We start from the raw sequence: 21,005 nt of genomic DNA, 5'->3' as shown, positions 1-21,005 counted from the left end.
CTGTGCCTCAATTTCCTTTACTCAATTTTCCTTTACCCTACCTCCTAGGGTTGTTGTGAGTATGTTTGTAAAGCACTGTGCAAACATTAAAGTGCAATATAAATGCTACCTGTTGCTTAATTTCAAGTCCAATCACATCAGAGAATTTGGAGAATATTTGGAGAATAAAGAGATTTCCTGTCCAACTCAGGGATGCTATTTTGTTTTCAGGGTAGAAAGAAATATATCTAGGTCATTCCCCACCATCATCAGAAAAACCCAAATTATCTAAAAATTTTAATGATTTTGACTGAATGCATATTGACTAAGTGCCTACTGTGTTCAAAGCCCTGTGTTGGGAGAGATAGGGAATATAAAGGGTCAAAAAAGAGGTAGTCTGATGTAGTGGAAATAGGGCTGGATTTGAACTCAGAGGATGTGGGTTTAAATCCTAATTCTGCCTTTTATAACCTGTGGGAACTTGGGAAAGTAATTTTCCTCTGAGCCTCTTTCTCCACTTATAAAGCAAAGGATTTGGACTCAGTTATCTCTAAGATCTTTGCAACTTTAAATATTTATTCCTATGCCTGGAAGTCTGTCCTCATGAAGCTAGTAGCTTAGTAGCAGAGATGACATGTAGGGATCTATACATAATACAAGGTATAAAATAGTATGGAATTTTAGGGGAGGAAGAGATAACTTTTGGCTTTAGAGAATCAGAGGATTCTCCATGGAGAATGGATCTGTGTTGGTCCTTCAGGGATGGGTAAGAATTGGAAAGGCAAAACTTGAGGATTCAGGGAACTGATAGAAATGTGAAAAAAATCATAGGTGTGGAAAATTTCAGGCATGTTCTGGGAATGGCAAATAGTCTCATTTTTTTTCAAATATGGAATATGCTGGAGTGGACAAAGGGGAGATATGGTTGGAAAAGTAGGTTGGATCCAAATCATAAAATTTGATCATCTTTTCTATCTGATGAAAATCTATTTCTTTTCAAAGATCTTCTGTGGAACACATCTTTTAATGACCACTTAATCTAAAAACAATTATTCTTGTTTTCTCATAAATCTAATTATAACTTCTGATTCTGTAGCCTGACCTCATTTTCCTTGTTGTTTAGTAGGAATGAAAAAAGAGCCAGGAACTATTAGAGATTTTTTTCAAAAGATTGGGGAGAGGGGACAGGGTATATGATTTTATTGGTGTGGGGAGGTCCTGGGAACTTCAACCGATGAAGATCAGTACATTCTCTGTAATTCAGTCTTAAAGAGTTACTCAGGTCACTGAAGGGTAAAGTAATTTGCTTAGGGTTCCAGAGTCAGCAGTGTCAGAGGTGGGACATAAGCCCAAGTCTTTCTGAATCTGAGGCTTTCTTAGTGTCTACTAGGCTGTGTTGCTTCTACTATTAATGAAATTAAGGTGAAGCGTTTATTTCAGAAATGCCCCCTGATCCATTATCTGTTGCAAAATAAACTCCTATTTTGTATGTATTCCCTTCCTTTAGTAGGCCCCTAGGAATGCAGGGACTGCCAGAATATTATTTACATCTTCACTCTATTATAGTCCTTTACATATTTAAATTATACTGTTTATTCACTCGATCGTCTCCAAGTCAGAAAAGCACTTGTTCTTTTGACTCCTCTCTGGATGTACTCCACATCTTCAGCACTCCTCTCAAATTGTGGAGTCCAGAACCCAACTCACCATTATACTTACTTTTGTTTTTCCCTCATCTGTATCGAAATTCTCTGTAACTTTAGCCCTTAAGTTGCCTTCAACTCCTCAGAAACTTTGCCACTAGCTATTTATGGCCCTGCTTCCTCCTGCAGTTTATCTTCAGGATGCTTCTTGATTGTGAGCAGATGCTCTCAATAGGTGCAGAGAGTAATGAGGAGAGTAGCCTCAGCTGCTAAAATGAGAAAGCTGGTGATCTACTACTGTGCCAGTCTTCATCATTTGTCATCAAGGACCTCTCTAGCTATACATCTGCTTTGATGCTCTCCTATTAATTGTCATAAGCATTTTGTATTTTATGTCTACTTTGCACCACTTAGAAGTGTGGATAACTGCAAGATATTATTTGTCTTTCTTTCTTGACTCCTGGGGATTAAATGAGAAAATAACATTTCAATTTTTTTTCTCTGTAGTTCCATGGGTGGTAATGAGAGAAGAAAAATTAATCTTTGAAAAGGTTTATAGCCTTGCCTCGCAGAAATGTAATGTGTATCCAATAAGATGAATGTTTTGGCTGTTTAAAAAATCAGTAGAGTAAGTAAATGAAATCTGAATAGAATGATGTGAACTGTATAATACAGATGAAGTACAAAATGCTTCATATGTCAAAAACATTTGGTCAAAAATTTGAACAAAATTATATATAGATGCAAGAGACATCGCCAATGTCCTATGAAAACTTAGACTTTTTTTTTCTCATAAACTCAGTTGAGTGAGGCTCTAAAGTGATGGTGATTAAACCCAACTGCTCCATAGATGTAAATTTTCTATGTAGGGAAAGCATATTACTCAATAAAATGGAATCATATGTTCTTAGGGATATAATGTATCCTGTTGGCTTTCAAAATATGAATGGAGCTGGATGAATATAAGGCTGGGAGAAAACAGGCACATAATGATACCTTGCTACCCCTTAATATCCTCCCAAAGAAGGTTGGATTTTTTTTTTTGGCAATTGGGGTTAAGTGACTTGCCCAGGGTCACACAGCTAGTAAGTGTCAAGTGTTTGGTCTGAGGCCAGATTTGAACTCAGGTCCTCCTGACTTCAGGGCTGATGCTCTATCCACTGCGCCACCTAGCTCCCCTAAGAAGGTTGGATTTTTAAAATGATTATTGATTAAAATAAGTTCACATTTTATTTATTTACTAAATATTTTTTAAGGAACATTTATTGTTGTGAAGTCTATAAAAAGATTTCTTGAGAATAATTAAATCAAATGGGTCACCGTCTAGAATTGGAAGTAATCTCAGAAGATTTCTAGTTGAACTCCTCATTCTTCAGCTGAGGAAACTAAAACCAAGGTAGGTGATGTGACTTACTTTGGATCTTAGTGGGAAGTGTAGTAGAGGAAACATCTGAGCTTGGGTCCTCTGACTCGAGTCAGCACTCTTCACTGTCATATTATCCCTAATTTTAACCCTTCAAGAATTTTAAATTGCCCCCATGCTACATAATTTTCAAGCTTAGGATTTTTCAGTGTAAGAAGAGAAAATACTAAACATTAAAAGAATATGCCTATCAAAATAAATGAGCTGGGTTGTATGAATTCAGGAAAATGTCTATGTTACATGAAAGAATCATTATAATTCAATGTTTTATATGATGGTATAGTACATACTCAGTTCAAATGTTCTTTTCAAAACCTGTATCAAGACAGGTTTGTTAGTTTCTGCACTTCATGTTAATATTCATGATAATTTTTAATCATTTGCAACACGAATTTAGGTTTGTGGTAAAAATTCATTAATCATGCTACCACATACTTTTACTCCACCTCCTAAATGGTTTCCTTCATCCCTGTTATCTAGGGTATCGTTCACAAAAACAAAACAAAAAAACCAAAAAAACCTAACAAATGAACAAATCCCTTGCAACTGGTTTCTCATTTTATAGTCTTAACAATTTGCAGCTTGAGGTCTTCTACCTGGTCCCAGTTACAGCTTCCTTTTCCCAACTTGTAACAAGCATCTCCTACTGTGTCTGAGGGACTTCTGTTCTATCCTGAACAAACTTTCCTATATCCTTCATTTCTTGCACAAGTGTCATCCTTTTCCTTTTGATTTAATTGAAAACTGACTTTCCCCTGACAAAAATCATGCTCTTGAAACTATCTACCATAAAGGCCAATCATTTTTCTGCCAAGGGAATTGGGAAGTTAGTCCACAATTTCCCTGAATTCTCTTTAGCAATATTCTATTCTATCAATGGAGAAAGGGTTGTGGCATCCTTATTAATCTTTCTGTGTCTATAAAAATTGACTTCTCTGTATGATATTTGCAAGTTCTGAGAACTGTGGCTCTGAAATTGCTGATAACTTTTCCCCCATTTAATTTGGCTGTTCTGGATAATTGAGTTTTCAAATCATGACCAAAGACCCCAATCAAACAACACTGTTTTTAGATCATGTAAGAGTCAACAATTTAATAGCAAAAACTTTTAATTAAGATAAACCCAATGCAAATACCAAGAAAGAATCAGGTAGCATAATTGTTCCCTGACCCCCCATACAAATAGGTACAACCTATACTTCTTTAACTGGAGAATAAAGATCTTATGAGGATCCCTTGTGAGACTCCATAAGACAATGGAAATCATGTAGGAGTTAGGTTTGGAGGTCCTGGGTTTTAATTAGAGTTCTATTGTTAATTACCTGTGTAACCTGGGGCAAGTCACTTTTTTTTTTTTGAAACTCCATGTCCCTCATTTTTCTCAGCTATGGAATGAAGGGGCTAGATCAGATGATCTTAGTAGTTTTTCTTTTCTGTCTAACTTTCAGTTTATTCCTATGAAGTAGTGAAAACTATCATTCATCCTCCATATCTCCTCTCAGTGTACCCTCATCAACTGGTATAGAGATATACTAAAGCCATGCTGGAGTAGACTTAGCTCTAGGTTATTCCCCATGACATTGATCTCCTGGGTTCTCATTCATCGTGTATACAGGTTGAAGTAACATCTCCTGCTCAGCAGATCACAGCCCCTTACCCAGTTTAGATATCTGCCTCAGGTACTCTGAAATAGTCCAAGATCCTTTATCCATGTCTCCCTCCATTCCTAGTCTTTTACTGTCATCTGTTTTCTAAGTGACTCTCCCTATCATTTCTTCTTTTTCTATCCCCTGGCACAATGACACATAGGGTCATAACATCTGAGATTCTTTTCCCATGAATGGAATTTCCTTTGCCTCAACATAATGGATACTTGAAGTTGTGCGGGAGAGTTTCTATTAAGGACCCTGGATTATTCCTTCATCAACATTATTTTGCCTTAAGATGTTAAGTCTCATTATTTAAAAATTATAAAAATAGGAAACTGTTAGAACTTAAATAGATCTGTCCTAGAATATAGTAATCATACTGCTCCAACTGTAGTCCCACTGTCAGAACAAAGTGATACCATCATTTCCCTCATTTTGCACACCATGCCTCTCTTAATGTAGACTAGGATAGGCTTTCATATTATATTGTTGAAATATTGTGAACTTTAGTGAACTTTATAAAACCTCTGTATTTTATTTCCCTAGAATTGTTGTTCACATTTAATTACAATCCAATTTTGGTTTTATTCATCTCTCTATCTAGCCAGGACCCCATTATTTGTCATTTAATGATGTTCTATCGCTTTAGTACCCTTATTCCTTTATTTTTGTTATTTCCTGCTTTCAAATACCACACCCTGGGGAACCCACCCTCTCACTTTCTCTGTCTCTGCTCTTGAAGGTTGCTAAGCATTGCTGGAGAAAATCATGAAACCATGCTGCTTGGTTCCACTATAAATTTTGCCATCTAAACTTAGCAGGGCCCTTGCTGCTACTTGGCAATCTTTGTATTTATCTCTTGTTGAGTTAAAGGATCTCAGACTCACAAAATAACAGGGTTAGAAAGGATCTAAGAGTCTCTCAGCTCTGACTTAAAACTGAGTATGAATCACCTCTACCACGTGCTTAATGTTCCTCTAGTTTTGGAGGCCTATTAGTGAAGGGAAGTCACTGTCAATCACTTTATAAAATACTTCTAGATAATTAAAATTGTTAATAAATTCTCTCTCTCCCCCCATTTTTAATTCTAAATAGATTGTACTTTTACTTCTACCTCCTTGTAGTAGCCACTGAACTAAAGTATACTGACAATATTTCTAGGTCTTTGTAGAAAAGGCATACCCCTTTCTAAAAAGATTGCATCTATTCACAACTTTGCCAGCACTTTGAAATGGACCATTAAAGTTTAAATAACTCCACAGCCAACTGATCAAAAAAGTACAGTAACAAAATAGCAAATGTTTCAAAAGGAAAAATAAAGAAAAACTTTTTAAAATTAGATTAATATCTTCTATCATTTGACATATATCTCATGCTCATTTGTGCCTTTATTATGAAACAGAAAATGTGAAAAAGTCCAAACCTACATGAGATTGAATAAAACAAACATTTGATCTTAAATGCTCATAATGTTCTCTATACATTAAAAAGTTAGGATTTTTTTTGCCTTAAAATGTTAACTCTCATATTTAAACATGATGAAAATAAGAAATTGCTAGAACTTACACAGCTTTGGTAAATTTTTTTAACATGACTTATTTTTAAAAAATACAGTATTGGGGGTTTTCTTTATTAAAATTATTCTGATTCTCAGAACAATTAATTTTATCAATGATAAACATATATAAGTAACCCAAACATAGAGATGTCTTTTTTATCAGTATGTTTCATGTGGGATAACAAAGTACAAAGTGAATTTTTTTATCATCTACTGTTATTAAGTGAGTGTAGTATCTAATATAAATTATGCAATATGAAGTAAAGTGTGTTTGGGCTTGGTGGTGGTGAAATGGAGTGGTCAGGGAGGAATGGATAAAAGTTAAGAGCTGGATTATTTTTCCATGTTGTGTGATAATAATATGGAATGTGTTCACATGTGTTCAGTTATGCAGTGAAATTCTTAACATGTGGCACATGACTAATATAACACAGACTAAACTGCCAGTTGTATGCTAGGTATCATTTCATGAATATTATCGTCTCTAGTCCTTTTTCATCAATATTTTATATTTTATAGAAGTGTTATACATTGTTGAAATTCATAGTATGCTTATACTTTTTGATATGTATCGTTGAGATAACTTGTTAATCTGATAGAGAAAAAACTCTAGTTAAGAAAGCACTGATAAAATGAAAGTCCCAATATTCACCAAAATATTTACAGCAGCTTTTTTTAAATCATAGCTTAGCACTGGAAACAAAGTTGATTCCCATCTATTAGGGAATGGCTGAGCATGAATTTATTTGCATATTATGGCATAATATGCAGCTACTACATGATGGCAGTATGAAGTGGTGAATACAATGAATACAGGGAAACCTGGAAAGACTTCTATGAACTAATGCAAAATAAAATAAAGCCAGAAAAAACAAACATGACTATAACAATGTAAGTGGAAAAAACATTAAACAAGAGAAAATAAATGGTGCAAGATAAAATAAATGTTACAAGATAATAAAAAGCAAGCTTGGCACCAAAGAAGATAGATCAAAAGCCATGTTTTCATTTCTTTATAGGGATGGAGATTCCACAGGTATGGAACTTTGCATATGATATCAGATTGTTTTTGGATGTATAAATGTATTGTAGCAATATTTTTCTCTTCTTTTAATAAAAAGACTTAAAAAAACAGGAATAGCTCTCTGGTATGGGATACATAGGTGGATTAAAAACAAAAAAAACTATCAACAAAAGATTTTTTTAAAAAAGAAAGTTCACATACTCAATTTTGCTTGTAAAATGGATGATAGTATATATTTTGTTCTCTTCATTCGTATTAAATCTAGGGGTGTGCTGGAATAGGCTCAAATTGTTAATTTATTAAAACAATGATTGTTAAATTTTCAGTGTGAGCATTTACATCTCAGATATCAGCAAACTAAAAAAAATCAGTGCTTGATTTATTGCTTTTTTGGTTCTCTAGGCTTAAGAAAGTGATGAAGAGAAAAAGTTGATAATTCAGATTAAAAACTTAAAAGGAAGTCAATTTTACATTTTTTGGGAGAATTCTGGCTGTTGAACATTTACCAATGCACCATTGCTTATATGTGTTAGATCACCTATGGGTTCCTTACACAGAACTTTTCACATGCCATTATGGGTCTTATGATTTGGAAAGAATAAGAGACTGTTGAATACATTACTCTTTTTGCTTGGTAAATAAATCAGTGATGCCTACAACATTAACATACTGTATAATATCCAAATATACTAGGAGTTGTAAATCAAAGAACCACTTTGTTAAATCCATTAGAGACTTTGAATTTGTATGAAGTATGAATTTGTATGAAGATAATCATAATAATTCAGATTGTTATGATGAAACTCAGTATGACAAAGTACCATATCAGCAGTGTTTGTCCTCTATTCAAACTAAGCTGCCACACTTTAGAAGATTTTTTTTATATATATAAATTAATTTATTTTTAGTTTTCAACATTCACTTCCACAAGTTTTTGAGTTCCAAATTTTCACCCCATCTCACCCCTACCCCCACCCCAAGACAGCATGCATTCTGAATATCCCTTCCCCCAGTCTGTCCTCTCTTCTATCTCTCCCCCCCTTCTCCTATTCCCCTCCCCATCTATTTTCCTGTAGGGCAGGATAGACTTCTGTACCCCATTTCCTTTATTTCTTATTTCCTGGTAGCATGTGAAAACATTTTTTTAAACGTATGTTTTTAAAACTTTAGGTTTAAATTTTCTCTTCCTCCCTCCCCACCTACCCTCGTTGAAAAGGCAAGCAACTCAATATAGGTTGTACATGTGTAGTTATGCAAAACACTTCCATAGTAGACATGTTGTGAAAAACTAACTCTATTTCTCTTAATCCTATCCTGCCCTCCCATTTATTCTATTCTTTCTTTTGACCCTGTCCCTCCTCAGAAGTATTTACTTCTGATTACCACCTTTCCCAATCTGCCCTCCTCTCTATCAATCCCCTGCTCTCTTGTCCCCTTCTCCCCCTATTTTTCTGTAGGGTAAGACAGATTTCCATACCCAATTGAATGTGTATGTTATTCCTCCTTAAGCCAAATCCTATGAGAATAAGATTCACTCATTCCTCTCACCTTCCCCTGTTTCCCCTCCACTGTGAGAGACTTTTCTGTTTTTTTTTGTGAAATTTACCCCATTCTCTCTCCCTTTCTTCTTCCTGAGTATAATCCTCCTCATCCTTAATTTTATTCTCCAGATATGACCCTTAATCTTCAACTCACCCTGTGCCTCTATCTATCTATCTATATATACATACATATAATTTTTTTCCTCCAACTACCCTAATACTGACAAAGGTCTCATGAGTTATAAATATCATCTTTCCATGCAGGAATGTAAACAGTTCAATCTTATAAGTCTCTTATGATTTCTCTTTCCTGTTTACCTCTTCATGTTCCACTTTAGTCCTGTTTTTGAAAGTCAAATTTTCTATTCAGCTCTGGTCTTTTCATCAAAATGCTTGAAAGTCCTCTATTTCACTGAATGACCATTTTTCCCCTGAAGGATTATACTCAGTTTTGCTGGGTAGGTGATTCTTGTTGTAATCCTATCTCCTTTGCCCTCCGGAATATTATATTCCATGCCCTGCGGTCCTTTAATGTAGAAGCTGCTAAATCTTGTGTTATCCTGATTGTGTTTCCACAGTACTTGAATTGTTTCCTTCTGGCAGCTTGTAATATTTTCTCCTTGACCTGGGAACTCTGGAATTTGGCTACAATATTCCTAGGAGTTTTCCTTTGGGGATCTCTTTCAGGAGGAGATCTGGATTCTTTCAATTTCTATTTTGCCCTCTGGTTCTAATATATCAGGGCAGTTTTCCTTGATAATTTCTTGAAAGATGATGTCTAGCTCTTTTTTTGATCATGGCTTTCAGATAGTCCAATAATTTTTAAATTCTCTCTCCTGGATCTATTTTCCAGGTCAGTTGTTTTTCCAATGAGATATTTCACATTGTTTTCTAATTTTTCATTCTTTTGGATTTGTTTTACAGTCTTGATTTCTCATAAAGTCACTACTTCCAATTGCTTATTCTAATTTTTAAGGAAGTATTTTCTTCAGTAATCTTTTGGACTTCCTTTTCCATTTGGCCAATTTTTCTTTTTAGGGCATTTTCTCCTCATTGGCTTTTTGGACCTCTTTTGCCATTTGGGTTAGGCTATTTTAAGGTGTTATTTTCTTCAGTATTTTTTTGGGTCTCCTTCAGCAAGCTGTTGACTTGTTTTTCATGATTTTCTTGCATCAGTCTCATTTCCCAGTTTTTCCTCTACTTCCCTTACTTGCTTCTCAAAATCCCTTTTGAGCTCTTCCAAGGCCTGGGACTGATTCATATTTTTCCTGGAGGCTTTAGATGTGGGAGCTTTGACTTTGTTGTCTTGTTCTGGTTGTATATTTTGATCTTCTTTTTCACCAAAGTAAGGTAATATAGTCTGACTCTTTTTGCACTGCTTGCTCATGATCCCGGCCAATTACTTGAGTTTTAAACTCTTTGTTAAGGTAAAAGTCTGCTTCCAATGTGGAGAATGTACTGTCCCAAGCTTCAGGGGTTTGTATAGTTGTTTTCAGAGATACTTGTAGGGCCCTGCAAATTTTCAGTTCTTGCAAGGTGGTATGATAAGGGTTGAGGTGTTTACTCCTTTCCTGGCCTGAAACTACAAGTACTGCTTTCTGTCCCATAACTGTGAAGAGGGGTTCTTCTCCATAGCCACCACAAGCTCCACCACGCCAGTGCTCCTCCTCACCCCAGCACCGCCACCCAGAACTGTGACCCAGATCCAAACACGTGCAAAGCAAGAGATGGCTGCCTTAGCACTGGCAAAGAGATCCCTGCAATCCCTCTCTGATCAGCCACTGGATTCCCCCTCAGTCTGTGGGCTGGAAGCTCAGGAAGCAGCTTCCCCCCAGCACCCCAGGGCCACGCTCTTGGGAATTGGAGCTGAAACCCCACCTTCCTGTCTCAGCACCGCAGAAACAGACTTTTCCCACTGACCTTCTAAGTTGTCTTTGGCATTGGTGGATTGAGGAGTCTGGAAACCTCCACAGCTGCCTGTGATTCAGTCCTCTGAGGCCTGTTCCAGGTTTGCTGCAGCCTGCATGCCCATGCCATGCTGTGCTGTGCTCCCAGCCCGGTGTGATACACCTTTCTGATCAATTATCCAGGTTGTCTTGGGCTGGAAATTTGTTTCACTCTGTCTTTTTGTGGGTTCTGCTGCTTCAGAATTTGTTTAGAGCCATTTTTTATGAGTATTTGCAGGGGTTTAGGGGAGAGCTGAAGCAAGTCACTGCTTTCACTCTGCCATCTTGGCTGTGCCCCTAGAGGATCTTTTAATGACTCAAGCAGTCTGAAACAACTTGGCATATAATTTTGACTTATCCAATAATCAAGTTGAACTTTTAGCTTCTAAACTAATAATGGCAATAATTATAGAGAATAGCTAAAATTTCTTTGAGATTTTAAAATATACTTATATATACACATATATAATGTACACACACATATATGTATATAAATATATACATACACTCATATGTGTTTTGATTTGAGCCTGAGGACAGCCCTGTGAAGTAAGTATAACTATTATCTCTATTTTATTCTTGAGGAAACTGAGACAATCAAATGTTAAGTGATTTGCCCAGGATTATATAACCGGTAAGCACCTGAGGCAGAATTTCACTTGAGATCATCTTGGGTCCAAGTCTAGAAGCCACTGTACAACCTAATTGCCTACATAAATTCTTCATTACCAGAAGGATGGCAATTTCTTCAAGGGGCCATCAAAATATGTTCATACCTTTCATTTGAGATGCATTAAGAATGGAAATGATTGTGGGCACATCTATGAGAAACTAAAAATGAACCCCTTTTCAATTACCAAGACAACTTGGGTGCATGAAATGCTGACATTTTGTTTGAGAATCAGGGACAGAAAACAATAATAGCACTTAATTAAAAAAACAAAAACAAACTTCAAAGAAAACAATTGATTCCAGGAAAGAATAATGTGGTAAGCCAACAAATGATTGCAGTTGTACTGAAAAAGTGTTCTTAGCACCAGATAATAGCTAGCAGTTATGTGGAGCTTTAAAGTTTGCAAATTATTTTGCGCATTTTAACTCATTTGATCTTCACAACACACTCTGGGGCAGCATTATTATTATCCCCATTTTACAGATCATAATAGGTTTTCAAGCTCCAATGAACTTTAACCTTAGTTTAATGACATTTTCTCCCCAAGGTGATGGATCAAAATGGTACAGGTTTTCTCTTCTCTACCTTAAAGTTTTTGTTTAATTTAATTCATCATCCTTTCATCTCCTCATTTCTTTTAGGAAGAAGTGTTGCTTTGGTTTTTAAGCCTAACTCTTCTAACTACTTCTGTTCCTATTACCTCTCATCTCCTCTGGGACCTTGTTTTATTAATCATCACTTCCTTATCTTAAATGTTACATTCACCCTTTCCAATGGGTCTTTTTTTGGTCAAAGTTCTTGTCAGCACTGGGGTACGACAGGCCAAGAATGGCTATGATGTAGAGGTAAAGCTAAAAGTACATGTGGGCAAGATTTGTCATTCTTAAGGGTTACTGAGGGACCTTTTTTAAATATTATGCTTTAAAAATATATTTCTTTATGTTTGTCCATGCCTGTGATTTTATTGAGTTAGGGAATTACTTGTGAGGAAACTTTTTCCATGAAAGCACACTGGAAAGAAACTTTTTCATTTAAAATCTTAATGATTTACCTAGACACTGAGAGATTAAGTGACTTGCCCAGGGTCACATAGTCAATAATGTCAAAAGCAGAGCTTGATTCCAAATATTCTTTATTTTGAGAATTATTCTCTATTTACTATACCACATTGTCTCTTGTAATAAATATTTTTAACTCTAGAAAATTATGTTTTTCATGTATTTCCATTAGCAGTTATGGAGTGGTGAGCAGGGTTCAGCCAGTTCTAATTTTTCCTCATCCCATTACTACTTCATTGCCTAAATGAATTTCCTAGTATAGGCACTCACTTCTCTGCTTTGGAAAGTCATATCAAAAGGATCTCTCATTTTATCTCTTTTTAAGCCCCCCAGCCAGAGACAGCTTTTTGGTAAAGCTTTCAATCTCTCTAATTATCTTTGTCTCTTCCTGTCTTTATTTCTGTGTTCATCTGTCTGTCAATCTCTCTCCTTCAGCCATTTGTTCAATTTTATATTTTCACTTTTGTTTTTCTTTCTGTCAAATATGTCCAATTTGGAGAGCTAAGGCTCCTAAAATTAATGTCTTACTATCTATGACTTCTTGCATTTCAATTAATTTTTCCTTGATATGCTAGGGCATGTGGAGCATATAAGTTTAATATTGATTTTTGAGTTGTTTTCTGCGGTTCTATTCAGTATGATGGAAATTCTTCATTTATCTCCTTTTTTTCCTGTGAATTTTTGTTTTAGCTTTGTCTGATAGCATGATTGTGATTCTTGCTTTTTTGTATAACCCCCCCCAGCCTTTCATAACTTATTCCAATTCCTTTGTTTTTCCTTCTAAGCATAAAATTATTGGGTTTTGTTTTCTAATTCAATCTGTCACTCTTTCTATTTTGTTGGATTGTTTAATCTGTGCACATTTCAAAGTATAGGTTAGTTAATATTTTCCTTTAGCTTGTCACTAATTTTTTTTTCTGAATTAGGATTTCACGTTTCTTCTTCTTTCTTAATAATTTATTTATTTTTAGTTTGCAACATTCACTTCCATAAGATTTTGAATTTTAAATTTCCCCCCTCCCCTGTCCCCAAGATGCTATGCAATACCATATCTAACTTTTCTAAAATTCTATTTACCTCCTTAACTTCTTTCTTGTTTATTTTGTGGTTAGATTTATCTAGTTCTGAGATGGGGAGGTTGAGGTCCCCTACTAGTATAGTTTTATTGCCTGTTTCTTCCTGTAACTCCCTTAACTTCTCCTCTAAGAATTTGGATGCTATCCCACTTGCTGTATATATGTTTAGTAATGGTATTACTTCATTGCCTTTGGTGCCTTTTAGCAGGATGTCGTTTCCTTCATTATCTCTTTTAATTACATCTATTTTTGCTTTTGTTTTGTCTAAGAACAGGATTGCTACCCCTGCTTTTTTTTTTTTACTTCAGCAGAAGCATAATATGTTCTACTCCAGCCTTTTACCTTTATTCTATGTGCATCCCTCTTCTTCACAGGTGTTTCTTATAAACAACATCTTGTAGGATTATGGTTCTTAATCCACTCTGCTATCACTTTAATTTTATGGGAGTCATATTCTTATCCCATTCATATTCACAGTTATGATCACTGTCTGTGTCTTTCTCTCTCCATCTTATTTCCCCCCCTGTTCATGCTTTTCTCTCTCCTTTTTCCCTTTCTCTCCTCACAGGAGTTTTGCTTTTGACCACTGCCTCCCTCAATCTGCCCTCTGCTCTATCAGCACCCTCCCTTTACTTCCCCCTTTCCCTTACTACTTCTTTTCTTCCTTCTATTCCTCCTCCCTTTTCTTTCCCCTTTCCCCTCATACTTCCTATAGGGTAAGTTAGATTTCTCTATACCTGAGTGTGTTATTCCCTCTTTGAGCCAAATATGAGGAGAGTAAGGTTCAAACAATACTCATCTCCCTCCCTTCTTTCCCTCTAATAAGTCTTTGTGCCTCTTCATGTGATGTAATTTATTCTTTTCTGCCTCCTCCTTTCCTCTTATCCAAGTACAATTCCTTTTTACCACTTAATTAGAGTTTTTTTATTATCACATCAAAGTCAACTTATATCCATTCCCTAGATCTATGTATACCCCTCACGAATGTCATAATTAGGATACAGTTCTGAACAGCTACAAGTATCATCTCCCCTTTTATGTATATAAACTGTTTCCCCTTATTGAATAACATGTTTATGCCTCTCTTGGGGTCTTGTATTTAAGGATCACATTTTCCACTGGGCTCTGATCTTTTCAGCAGGAAGGTTTGGAAGTCCCCTATTTCATTGAATTTCCCTCTCCTCCCTTGAAAGATTATGCTCAATTTCACTGGGTAGATAATCCTTGGTTGTAATCCAAGCTCCTTTGCCTTTTGGAATATCATTTTTCAAGCCCTGTGACCTTGTAATGTAGAAGCTCCAAGGTCCTGAGTAATTCTGACTGTATTTAATTCCACTTCCACCACAAGCTCCACCATGCAAGCACTCCTCATTGCCCTAGGATGGCCACCCAGTTCTGCAACTCAGATCCAAAGGCAAAGAAAGAGAATCCTGGATCCTTAATGTGTCTTTTTATGGATTCTGCTGCTCTACAATTTCTTTAGAGCCATTTTTATGGGTATTCTGAGGGGTTTGGGGGAGGGTTCAAGGAAATTACTGCTTTTACTCCCTGCAGTATTATTTTTGTTTTCTGAACTTTTTAACAAAAATACTTTTAAACTTGTATTCTTACATTTATGTGTAGTCTAAGATTTTATTCTTTATTTATATCCCTCATGAAATTAAAACTGTTAAAACACCAAGTTTGAATTCCTTCTAGACAATTTCTATGTTATTACTCTGTACATAGGTCTTGTTTTTAATTTCCTTTTCTTAATGTTCCTTATACTTCAAAGTAGTACAAGTGAGAGAATAATATTACTGTCTTTTGCACAAATGTCCTTGTGTCCAAAATTGTTTGGTTCAATTCTACTTTTTGTCCTTCCTATGATTATTTTCTATTCTGCTAATTATTTTTGCTGGGCAGGCCATAAATTCTGCCATTTATTCCCATGTAATTATTCACAAGATTCTCTCTGTACTTTGGTTTTTAACCAATTTTCTTCCTCTTGATATTTTTGGTGATTTTCATCCTTTTTTTCCTTACATAATCACTCATTATTCAACTTCTTTCCTTGGTGATATGTTTCTTGGTAGCAGTGAAAATTAAAAGCTATTCCAAGGCTGTCACTGATTTACAAATTGTAGATATAATTTTTGTGGTGTGTTCAATGAATATTTTTCTTTGAAAAGTAGTCTCAATTTTGAAAATTTTTTTTTAAAATTTGGCACATTATATTTTTGCTTTTTTCATCATGCTTCATCTTCAGTTGAAAATCCTGTGCTATTAGCGTAGGTACTATTTAAAATATAATGTATTTCTTCTCTGCTCCTTATAAAATCATCTTCTTGATGTTATCATTTTGGGAGTGATTTCAATCAAAATTTAATCCCGGTTGGATTCCTGTGGATATTGTTCATCTCCAATCTATCTCTTGATTATAATATTTCTGAGAAATTTTCTTGAGTAATTTCTCATAAGTTGGTATCTGCCATGACATTTTTTCTTTTTCTCTTAGCTACCATGCCCTGATGCCAACAACCACTCTCACACACAAATATTTTCTGGGCTTTCTAGGACAACTTGCCATCAAGACCTGTCCTGATCATTTGCCCAAATCCCATAGATTGGCATAATGGAAGAGCAAGGACAATTCATTGGTGTGTCATAGATAAGATTTGGAAATTACATTTGAAATATGCATCCTTTTTATGCTACTAAGTAGCATGGGATTTGAACCTTTATCTTAAGGCATATGACTTAAGAAATCACAAAATTATACTAGTGATGTAACCAACAAGATGGAGGACTAGACAATTTCTCCATTCCCCATTAACTCTCAAAAAAGCACAAAAGAACAATTACAGCTGTTGCCATGGCAGTAGAAAACAAGAAGCATAGCAAGAAGGTTTACGTTTTAGCAGTGGAGAATACTAATGCCTATCACTTACTCAATACCAGTCCTCTTATCAGCCTCCAGCTCCAAGAGTACACAAACCAATCCACCTACCCATGCTTTGAGAATCATTCAGTAATTTCTCTTAGCATATGCCCCATTCCCCTTCTGCTACCCCTGCATTCCATTGCAACAAGCAGTGGACTACTAATCTGACCAGCCATATAGAGAGCAAGGGGTAGATATAAGCCTGGGAGTACAGAGGACTTTGCCATGTCTGGTATGGCTCCTAAGTTAAGGACACCTAAGGGGGCAGAAACTCTGATCTGAATACCCACCCACTCCACCTTTCCCCAAGCCTAAAAACAGTGGCAGATATTGACTCAACTCAGCCAGAGAACTGAAGAATATAGGAACTGGGATAGGTTGCCACTGTGTGATGCTTTTCTGGGCCTAGAAGAAAGGGAGCGGAATCTATGCGGTACCCTTCCTATCAAATGTTACTTTGATTAGGGATATAGGAGGGTAAAAAGTGAATGCCCCCAAATGGGAGGATGCTGGATCAGTATTGAGGTCTAGCTCATGGCAATGGAAAGAGGGAGGGGATATCAGAATGCAGAGTTACATTTGCTGCAAGCCCATGGGTTGGGTGACTAGTGTAGCCTTGTTGCTGGGAATGTGGTGGGGGAGGGGGTGCTGAGTAAGTTTGGGTTAGGTATTAGTTTATAAAATGTTTACCTTCTTTTGGGTTCTTGGCCTCCTAGATCAGGGAGATAGCTGGCATTGCTTTACCTTTGACACATAATTTCTGTTTTAGAGAGTTTTAAGAGATTGCAAGAATCAGGGAAAATATCTTCATCTTGTTTTCACATTGTCTCTCCCATTTCATCATGGGCTCCTTGATGACAGGAGCTAGATTTTTTTTATCTTTCTTTGTATCCTCAATGCTTAGCACAGTTCAAGGCACATAATAGGTGCTTAAATAGTGACAGGGCAAGTCACTCAGTCTCTCAGTGATCTAGGCAAGTCTCTAACTCTACAAGTTGCAGGGAAATTACCAACCTTTATTTGTAGGGGGAATTTCTTCACCTGGAAATTTCTTATACTGGTGAAATTATAGATCCAGTCCTTATGCCGATTCACTTTGAAGTTACACCTAGAGATCGGGCTCAGTTACAATGAATATCCTAGGATCAGGACATGAATTATTGGGGTGAGGGGAGATTATTGTCAGCAGTATCTGCTGTTCCTTATGGCATTTCTGTGTCAGAGGCTCAGGGAACCTCGACCGCAATATGACTTCAGATATAGTATCTCATCTGATTCCTATAATAACTCTATGAAGTAAGCACTACAAAAACATCATTTCCCCACTCCAAACAGGATTTTCTTGGCAGAGCTTCCAACATGATTAGCACTGCATCATCTCTAAGAAGGTGGATCTGAGGAGCAAAAGTGACTAGCAGTGTGTGACCTAGTTTTATCAAAAAAAAAATAGGTATGAATTCTGGAGCTTTGCCCTTGACCTCATTTCCTATTTCTTTATTCCTTGCTTGCTACTAATGATGCAGGAGCCTGGAAACTCCACTCTGATATTTCCATTCTGTCTTCCTAAGTGTGATGAGAGCAGCCTTTGTGCAAAACTCAGGGCCTTTTCTATTCCAAACAACCATGAGAAAGTGAGAGAGACCTGGTTTTGCTGCATTGTTTTCTCTTGTCTGTTTGGCCATCTGTCTCTCCTAGGCAAGTTCCATGTGGAGGTATTTTAGATATGCCTATTTGCCTGTGGGAAATATAATCCTCTTTTTGCCTTATTTTAATGAATTATTGTTAAAAAATAAATTATTATTAAGGATTTCATGTTTATTATATAGAAATCAATATTAAAAGATTCGTACTTTGCTAAGGTAGTGATTCTCATGAGTTTTGACATTTCGATTTATGCAAAATTGGTGTGTTTTTCCTAAGTTAAAACCTCACCTGTATTCTTATGATCCCTATTAAATACTTAAATTGTGTTGTTATTTTGTGTGATTCAGCTTTGTGGGCACACTCATATTCTAGGAGTCCTGGTATGTTAATTGATTTGAGATTTCAGCAAATTTAGCAGCTAGTAGAAGTTGGAGAGTTTCTCCATTCTCTCAAGTTTCACCCCAAGTTTCTACCACTTTCAGCCCATTCAGTGGTCCTGGTCTTCTGTAATTACATGGCTTGGATGCTTCATTATACAGGCATTTGTTAGAACTTTCTTTCACCATTTGGAGTTAGGCACATAAAGGTGTGAACCAGCATGTCTTCTTGAGCCAACTCAATTCTGTTGGTCTGTGGAGGCCACAACCAACCATTTCATTTATCTATCTATCTATCTATCTATCTATCTATCTATCTATCTATCTATCTATCTATCTATCTAGATATTTATTCATTTATTTATTTATTGAATTTAAGCTAGGCAATGGGGTTAAGTGACTTGCCCAGGGTCACACAGCTAGTAAATGTTATATGTCTGAGGCCGGATTTGAACTCTGGTTCTCCTGAATCCAGGGCTGGTGCTCTATCCACTGTGCCACCTAGCTGCCCCCCACTACCAACCATTTCATATGGCCCTTAAGCAACCCAAGTACCTCCGTTATCATTTCTACCTTGTCTATTTTGTTAGAATTAGCTCCTGGTTATATCTAGGACCTAATTAAGTGAAAGATCTTAGAATTAAGAACGTAGTTTGAATTCTGCTTCAGATTCTTACAAGCTATGTAATACCTGGCAAGCCATTTAATTTTTATAGGCTTCAGTTTTCTTATCTGTAAAATGAGAGATTGGACTATACAATTCATATTTGTTATTCTTACAGTGGCCTTAGGTTCATATCTATTTCCAGAAATTAGGTTTCCTGTATATGAAGTGCATGCTACTTTATTTGCTTCTCTAGAGTTTGTATCTCTTCTTGAATTTCCTGATGAGGTTTTAATCCTTTGATGAGGTAAAGCCCTTGTTAAAAAGGTTAATAATACAAGGCTTCTGTTTTGCTTTGATGGAGTCTCCCTGATGTGGGGTGACTTCTCCTGGCCCTGGATACTCTTTGATCCATTGACATCACTTTGTGGAGATTGATTGATTCACATCCAGTTTGAGAGTACTTGGGCTAAACTCTTGGTCTTGTTCTTTAAAACAAGGATGTGAAAACTAGTCTTGGAGAGCTATAGATAACTGTGGAGACAACCAAAGAGGAGATAGTTAGAGAGAAGACAATCAGGCACACAGAGACTAGTTCCCTCCCTATTTGACAAAAACTGCTGGGAAAACTGGAAAACAGTGTGGAAGAAACTAGGCATAGACTCAAATCTCACACCATATACCAAAATAAAATGAAAATGAATTCATGATTTACATAAAAAGGCTGATACTACATGCACACTGGGAGAGCAAGGAATAGTTTACCTGTCAGATTTATGGAGAACAGAAGAATTTATGACAAAACAAGAGATAGAGAACATTATGAAATGCAAAATGGATAATTTTGATTACATCAAATTGAAAAGTTTTTTTGCACAAACAAAGCCAATGCAACCAAGATTAGGAGGGAAGCAGAAAACTAAGAAGGAATTTTTTTTTTTTTACTTTGACAAGCCTTTATTTCCTCCTCCTGCCAGCTTAGGGAGGAGATTACATCATTACCTTGCACAGCGCTAACAGTTAAGCAATAATGAATCAAATGGGTTGTGTTATTGCTCTTTTTTCAAAACAGAGAAAACAGCTGCAGCTCAGACTGGTCGCAGATGTGTGAGGATACACCTACGCATCTTTGCATTCACTCTTCAAGAGGGAGGTTTTGCCCGTCCAGGGAACAGAATACACCTCAAACTCGCAGATGGAGTGCTTTTTCAGAGCTGGGTCCTCGTGATAGGGGCAGCTTGAAAGGTCAGCCACAGATTTGTTGCAGGTGGTTCGACGAATCTCAGCGTCAATATAGTATTTTATACCAGTCACAACCTGCTTCCTGACTCGCACCACCCGGAACACTCGGCTGCCGAACTTGTCGTTGCTGGCCCGGTTAAATTCTCTTAGGGCGAAGCCGAGCTCTTGCTGCACGCCGTCCTCGTTCTGGTTGGCCTCCATGAGGCTGCCCAGCAGGCGGCGCAGGCGCTCTTGGGCTTGGACCGCTAGGACCAGGGCGAGCAGCAGCAGAGGCAGCAGCAGGAAGGACCATGGGCCGGCCATGGTGACAGGGCTAAGAAGGAATTTTTACAACCAGTGTCTCTGATAAGGGCCTCATTTCTAAAATATATAGAGAATGAAGTCAAATTTATAAGAATACAAGTCATTCCCAAGTTGATAAATGGTTGAAGGATATGAACAGGCAGTTCTTATATGAAGAAATTAAAGACATCTATAGTCATATGAAAAAATGCTCTAAAGCACTATTGATTAGAGAAATGCAAATCAAAACAACTCTGAGGTACCACATCACACCTATTAGATTAGCCTATCAGGAAAATGATAAATGTTGGACAGGATGTGGGAAAATTGGAACACTAATGCATTGTTGGTGGAGTTGTGAAA

The 21,005-nt window shown here is 36.7% G+C and overlaps 1 pseudogene; it reads right to left on the bottom strand.

The window, feature by feature from the left end:
• Positions 1–20,048: 20,048 nt before the first annotated feature.
• Positions 20,049–20,667, bottom strand: LOC110197272 (cystatin pseudogene; annotated as a pseudogene).
• Positions 20,668–21,005: the final 338 nt, after the last annotated feature.

This window comes from Phascolarctos cinereus, unplaced genomic scaffold (assembly GCF_003287225.1).
Source record: "Phascolarctos cinereus isolate Bilbo 61053 unplaced genomic scaffold, phaCin_HiC Scaffold_4;HRSCAF=312, whole genome shotgun sequence".
In the NCBI taxonomy this organism is placed as follows: domain Eukaryota; kingdom Metazoa; phylum Chordata; class Mammalia; order Diprotodontia; family Phascolarctidae; genus Phascolarctos; species Phascolarctos cinereus.
The sequence above is the reverse complement of the archived record's forward strand: the minus strand, read 5'-3'. Positions and strand labels throughout refer to the sequence as shown.